The sequence below is a fragment of the Schistocerca serialis genome, unplaced genomic scaffold (assembly GCF_023864345.2).
Source record: "Schistocerca serialis cubense isolate TAMUIC-IGC-003099 unplaced genomic scaffold, iqSchSeri2.2 HiC_scaffold_1022, whole genome shotgun sequence".
Taxonomy (NCBI): Eukaryota; Metazoa; Arthropoda; class Insecta; order Orthoptera; family Acrididae; genus Schistocerca; species Schistocerca serialis.
Window position 1 is genome coordinate 1 of NW_026047209.1, and position 7500 is coordinate 7500.

The 7500-nt window shown below is 52.8% G+C and overlaps 2 non-coding genes across 2 annotated transcripts; both read right to left on the minus strand.

Annotated features, from left to right (window-relative positions):
• Positions 1-676: 676 nt before the first annotated feature.
• Positions 677-831, minus strand: LOC126429446 (5.8S ribosomal RNA). Its single transcript, XR_007576949.1, has one exon. It is a non-coding gene; the product is annotated as a 5.8S ribosomal RNA (ribosomal RNA).
• Positions 832-1182: 351 nt separating this feature from the next.
• LOC126429450 (small subunit ribosomal RNA) lies at positions 1183-3090 on the minus strand. Its single transcript, XR_007576952.1, has one exon. It is a non-coding gene; the product is annotated as a small subunit ribosomal RNA (ribosomal RNA).
• Between the last annotated feature and the right edge of the window lie 4410 nt (positions 3091-7500).

Below are 7500 nucleotides of genomic sequence, written 5' to 3' on the forward strand. Positions count from 1 at the left end.
CAGTGGCCGGATGGGCGTGAATCTCACCCGTTCGACCTTTCGGACTTCTCACGTTTACCCCAGAACGGTTTCACGTACTTTTGAACTCTCTCTTCAAAGTTCTTTTCAACTTTCCCTCACGGTACTTGTTCGCTATCGGTCTCGTGGTCATATTTAGTCTCAGATGGAGTTTACCACCCACTTGGAGCTGCACTCTCAAGCAACCCGACTCGAAGGAGAGGTCCCGCCGACGCTCGCACCGGCCGCTACGGGCCTGGCACCCTCTACGGGCCGTGGCCTCATTCAAGTTGGACTTGGGCTCGGCGCGAGGCGTCGGGGTAGTGGACCCTCCCAAACACCACATGCCACGACAGGCGGCAGCCTGCGGGGTTCGGTGCTGGACTCTTCCCTGTTCGCTCGCCGCTACTGGGGGAATCCTTGTTAGTTTCTTTTCCTCCGCTTAGTAATATGCTTAAATTCAGCGGGTAGTCTCGCCTGCTCTGAGGTCGTTGTACGAGGTGTCGCACGCCACACCGCCAGCCGGCTGTGCACGCTACCGAGTAAGTACCGGTATGCGAACCGCCAGGCGACGGGCGCGCATCGCACGTTTAAGGAGACGCGGCCGGCCCCACAGGCGGCCACGACACTCCCAGGTCTGCGAAGCGGGGCAAACGCCGCGCGCTTCAGTATACGTAGCCGACCCTCAGCCAGACGTGGCCCGGGAACGGAATCCATGGACCGCAATGTGCGTTCGAAACGTCGATGTTCATGTGTCCTGCAGTTCACATGTCGACGCGCAATTTGCTGCGTTCTTCATCGACCCACGAGCCGAGTGATCCACCGTCCTGGGTGATCTTTTCGTAGTTTCCACTATCTCTTTCAAGACAGTTGCATAGGCGGGACTGAGGCGTGTGGCGGCCCCTGTTCCAGCGTTCAGTGTCCAACGGCCTCACGGCCGATGGGCGTCGTACGGCTCCACACCGGAGCGGACAGGCACTCGGGCGAAAGTCATTCAAAACCGGCGCCAGGCGCCAGGTGCCGCAGGCCAGCCGCTCCAGCGCTTCAGCGCTCGTACCACACAACATTGCCGTTAGTTTTGAGACGAACGCGTGGTTCCGCACGCGGCGCACAGCTACTGCGAGCCGTACAGGTAGCGTGTTGCGCGACACGACACGCACATCGAAAGACATGCAGTCTAGTCGGTAATGATCCTTCCGCAGGTTCACCTACGGAAACCTTGTTACGACTTTTACTTCCTCTAAATGATCAAGTTTGGTCATCTTTCCGGTAGCATCGGCAACGACAGAGTCAATGCCGCGTACCAGTCCGAAGACCTCACTAAATCATTCAATCGGTAGTAGCGACGGGCGGTGTGTACAAAGGGCAGGGACGTAATCAACGCGAGCTTATGACTCGCGCTTACTGGGAATTCCTCGTTCATGGGGAACAATTGCAAGCCCCAATCCCTAGCACGAAGGAGGTTCAGCGGGTTACCCCGACCTTTCGGCCTAGGAAGACACGCTGATTCCTTCAGTGTAGCGCGCGTGCGGCCAGAACATCTAAGGGCATCACAGACCTGTTATTGCTCAATCTCGTGCGGCTAGAAGCCGCCTGTCCCTCTAAGAAGAAAAGTAATCGCTGACAGCACGAAGGATGTCACGCGACTAGTTAGCAGGCTAGAGTCTCGTTCGTTATCGGAATTAACCAGACAAATCGCTCCACCAACTAAGAACGGCCATGCACCACCACCCACCGAATCAAGAAAGAGCTATCAATCTGTCAATCCTTCCGGTGTCCGGGCCTGGTGAGGTTTCCCGTGTTGAGTCAAATTAAGCCGCAGGCTCCACTCCTGGTGGTGCCCTTCCGTCAATTCCTTTAAGTTTCAGCTTTGCAACCATACTTCCCCCGGAACCCAAAAGCTTTGGTTTCCCGGAGGCTGCCCGCCGAGTCATCGGAGGAACTGCGGCGGATCGCTGGCTGGCATCGTTTATGGTTAGAACTAGGGCGGTATCTGATCGCCTTCGAACCTCTAACTTTCGTTCTTGATTAATGAAAACATACTTGGCAAATGCTTTCGCTTCTGTTCGTCTTGCGACGATCCAAGAATTTCACCTCTAACGTCGCAATACGAATGCCCCCGCCTGTCCCTATTAATCATTACCTCGGGTTCCGAAAACCAACAAAATAGAACCGAGGTCCTATTCCATTATTCCATGCACACAGTATTCAGGCGGGCTTGCCTGCTTTAAGCACTCTAATTTGTTCAAAGTAAACGTGCCGGCCCACCGAGACACTCAATAAAGAGCACCCTGGTAGGATTTCAACGGGGTCCGCCTCGGGACGCACGAGCACGCACGAGGCGGTCGCACGCCTTCGGCTCGCCCCACCGGCAGGACGTCCCACGATACATGCCAGTTAAACACCGACGGGCGGTGAACCAACAGCGTGGGACACAAATCCAACTACGAGCTTTTTAACCGCAACAACTTTAATATACGCTATTGGAGCTGGAATTACCGCGGCTGCTGGCACCAGACTTGCCCTCCAATAGATACTCGTTAAAGGATTTAAAGTGTACTCATTCCGATTACGGGGCCTCGGATGAGTCCCGTATCGTTATTTTTCGTCACTACCTCCCCGTGCCGGGAGTGGGTAATTTGCGCGCCTGCTGCCTTCCTTGGATGTGGTAGCCGTTTCTCAGGCTCCCTCTCCGGAATCGAACCCTGATTCCCCGTTACCCGTTACAACCATGGTAGGCGCAGAACCTACCATCGACAGTTGATAAGGCAGACATTTGAAAGATGCGTCGCCGGTACGAGGACCGTGCGATCAGCCCTAAGTTATTCAGAGTCACCAAGGCAAACGGACCGGACGAGCCGACCGATTGGTTTTGATCTAATAAAAGCGTCCCTTCCATCTCTGGTCGGGACTCTGTTTGCATGTATTAGCTCTAGAATTACCACAGTTATCCAAGTAACGTGGGTACGATCTAAGGAACCATAACTGATTTAATGAGCCATTCGCGGTTTCACCTTAATGCGGCTTGTACTGAGACATGCATGGCTTAATCTTTGAGACAAGCATATGACTACTGGCAGGATCAACCAGGGAGCTGCGTCAACTAGAGCTGAGCAGCCGGCCGCCCGGGAGTGTGTCCCGGGGGCCCGCGCGAACACGCAAGCGTCCGCTCAATTATTCTGCAAACAGGAGGAGGCTGAGCTCCCCTGCACAACACACCTCGAAACCCTCTCAGGTCCCGGCGGCGCGCAGCGCCGTCCTAAGTACTTGGTCGGGTTCGAGAGAGGCGCAATCGCCCGGAGTTAGGCGAGTAGACGCTTTAGGTGCGACCACCCGTGCTCCCAACTGAGCTTGCCGCTGCCGACAGAGGCCCGGGAGCGTGCTGTCGTGGCATTGCCGGCGGGAGACAACACGCGCCACCTACGGTGACCGGCAGCTCCAACGCCAGCGCCACAGAAGGACAAAAGCCCTACTTGGGTGCCGAAGCGAACTCTCCCAGCACAGCGCACGCGCCAACACGTCCGCACAGCTGCGATACAAACCACCTGCGAGAACCGCTGGGGCGACCGAGCAGCAGACGGCGTCGCGGCGCCGAGCGCCGGGCGGCGGCGCATCCTCAGCGCACAAAGTCCTCAATCGGACCAGCACACTGCAGATGGCCACCGCGCTTCGCACCGGGCCCGCGAGGACCTACTTTGGCCGCAAGGCGCCGCGAGCAGGGGGCGCCGGCGCGCAGCTGCGCCGCCTGCCGCGTCCGTCGGCCGGCGCGCCTGCCACCGGCCGCCCCCACCAGCCGGCTGTAGCGCGTGCGCCCACGCACCGCGCTGCCAGCACGCCGGGCGGCCCCCCCTCACCGGCCGGGGACGGTCCCACCCAGCCACCGCCGCGTATCGCCTCACACCCAGATCCCCTTTCACGTTCGTGGGCATGGTGGGTCCCCTTTCACGTTCGTGGGCATGGTGGGTATCCCTGAAACAACCGGTTAATAGCTCGACCGATCGTCGCCAACACTGATTCACCTCTAGCGAGAACAACCGCACCACAACGGGTTACCGGTTGTTCATTTGCGTAACGTCACCAGCAAACGTACACGTCCATCGCCATTTGCAACGAGTATTGCATGCCTGTGTCAGGTGTCACAACACACTACGTCTGCCCACATAGACGCAACAACATGTGCACGCCTAGAGAACACGTGGAAGGTAGACCCCGTACGTATGCGGTGTCCATTGCGCGAACGACTGTCAGCCCGCCTCTGCAGCATGTCGCAGATGTGGAACGCGGTGCAACATGCTATCACGGTGTGTGAGAAGAGACGACTACGTCCGAATACACGCTCCACTACATCAACAGACTGCTCATGCTGATCGCCATCCAGGGCGTCCGTTCCTCCCACACGTCTGTATGGCGTACCACACTGCAATCCAGCTCTTATAGGGAGACGACACGTAGCTGCGTGCACAATATTTGGACTGTATGGTCCGCCGTTGCTAGGCGCTGTCGTCATACGGTCACATGGGCCACGATGTATCATTCAGTACATACGGAGCAATGTGCAGTACAGTTTGTGGGTTTTGCGTACATCGGCGGACAGGTGACAGGCCGTACCACAACGTAGGCTGAGTACGTCGGCATGCGAAGGGCATTGAACATGCAAACTTCTCACCGACCAGCTTGCGAAGGCAGGGGGGAAGGGGGGGGGGCATGTACGTCCTGCTGCTATCCACACTACAGTGTATAGCAGGAGCATGTGGAAAGTCAGCAACACCTGCAAGGTGTTTAACATGACGCGATACACAGGGGACCGGGCAGTGCGAGTAGCGAACTATATTGCGAGGGTTGCGGTTAGGCAACACTACACTACTTTAACGGGTTGCATAACAATTACAGAGCAGGTTCAGCGACAACGTGCGTCAGGTTAAGGCGCAATATAGTTTAGGTTACGGCGCACTTTAGGTTAGGTTAAGGCACATTATAGGTTAGGTTAAGGCACAACATGGGTTACGTTAAGGCACAACATGGGTTACGTTAAGGCACAACATGGGTTAGGTTAAGGCACAACATGGGTTAGGTTAAGGCACAACATGGGTTAGGTTAAGGCACAACATGGGTTAGGTTAAGGCACAACATGGGTTAGGTTAAGGCACAACATGGGTTAGGTTAAGGCACAACATGGGTTAGGTTAAGGCACAACATGGGTTAGGTTAAGGCACAACATGGGTTAGGTTAAGGCACAACATGGGTTAGGTTAAGGCACAACATGGGTTAGGTTAAGGCACAACATGGGTTAGGTTAAGGCACAACATGGGTTAGGTTAAGGCACAACATGGGTTAGGTTAAGGCACAACATGGGTTAGGTTAAGGCACAACATGGGTTAGGTTAAGGCACAACATGGGTTAGGTTAAGGCACAACATGGGTTAGGTTAAGGCACAACATGGGTTAGGTTAAGGCACAACATGGGTTAGGTTAAGGCACAACATGGGTTAGGTTAAGGCACAACATGGGTTAGGTTAAGGCACAACATGGGTTAGGTTAAGGCACAACATGGGTTAGGTTAAGGCACAACATGGGTTAGGTTAAGGCACAACATGGGTTAGGTTAAGGCACAACATGGGTTAGGTTAAGGCACAACATGGGTTAGGTTAAGGCACAACATGGGTTAGGTTAAGGCACAACATGGGTTAGGTTAAGGCACAACATGGGTTAGGTTAAGGCACAACATGGGTTAGGTTAAGGCACAACATGGGTTAGGTTAAGGCACAACATGGGTTAGGTTAAGGCACAACATGGGTTAGGTTAAGGCACAACATGGGTTAGGTTAAGGCACAACATGGGTTAGGTTAAGGCACAACATGGGTTAGGTTAAGGCACAACATGGGTTAGGTTAAGGCACACCATGGGTTAGGTTAAGGCACACCATGGGTTAGGTTAAGGCACACCATGGGTTAGGTTAAGGCACAACATGGGTTAGGTTAAGGCACAACATGGGTTAGGTTAAGGCACAACATGGGTTAGGTTAAGGCACAACATGGGTTAGGTTAAGGCACAACATGGGTTAGGTTAAGGCACAACGTAGGTTAGGTTAAGGCACAACGTGGGTTAGGTTAAGGCACAACGTGGGTTAGGTTAAGGCACAACGTGGGTTAGGTTAAGGCACAACGTGGGTTAGGTTAAGGCACAACATGGGTTAGGTTAAGGCACAACATGGGTTAGGTTAAGGCACACCATGGGTTAGGTTAAGGCACAACATGGGTTAGGTTAAGGCACAACATGGGTTAGGTTAAGGCACAACATGGGTTAGGTTAAGGCACAACATGGGTTAGGTTAAGGCACAACATGGGTTAGGTTAAGGCACAACATGGGTTAGGTTAAGGCACAACATGGGTTAGGTTAAGGCACAACGTAGGTTAGGTTAAGGCACAACGTGGGTTAGGTTAAGGCACAACATGGGTTAGGTTAAGGCACAACATGGGTTAGGTTAAGGCACAACATGGGTTAGGTTAAGGCACAACATGGGTTAGGTTAAGGCACAACATGGGTTAGGTTAAGGCACAACATGGGTTAGGTTACGGCACAACATGGGTTACGTTACGGCACAACATGGGTTACGTTACGGCACAACATGGGTTACGTTACGGCACAACATGGGTTACGTTACGGCACAACATGGGTTACGTTACGGCACAACATGGGTTACGTTACGGCACAACATGGGTTACGTTACGGCACAAATTAGGTTAGGTTACGGCACAAATTAGGTTAGGTTAAGGCACAAATTAGGTTAGGTTAAGGCACAAATTAGGTTAGGTTAAGGCACAAATTAGGTTAGGTTAAGGCACAAATTAGGTTAGGTTAAGGCACAAATTAGGTTAGGTTAAGGCACAAATTAGGTTAGGTTAAGGCACAAATTAGGTTAGGTTAAGGCACGATATAGGTTAGGTTAAGGCACGATATAGGTTAGGTTAAGGCACGATATAGGTTAGGTTAAGGCACGATATAGGTTAGGTTAAGGCACGATATAGGTTAGGTTAAGGCACGATATAGGTTAGGTTAAGGCACGATATAGGTTAGGTTAAGGCACGATATAGGTTAGGTTAAGGCACGATATAGGTTAGGTTAAGGTACGATATAGGTTAGGTTAAGGTACGATATAGGTTAGGTTAAGGTACGATATAGGTTAGGTTAAGGTACGATATAGGTTAGGTTAAGGTACGATATAGGTTAGGTTAAGGTACGATATAGGTTAGGTTAAGGTACGATATAGGTTAGGTTAAGGTACGATATAGGTTAGGTTAAGGTACGATATAGGTTAGGTTAAGGTACGATATAGGTTAGGTTAAGGTACGATATAGCGTAGGTTCAGATACACATTGTTGTAGGGAAAGGTGTATTGGGGGGGGGGGCGGCAGGTTCGTTGATAGTGATTATCGTAATTGGATGCCTGCGGTATTATCCGATTTGTCACGTCAGGATGCACTTTTGGCTCATGACAGGCGGCGCT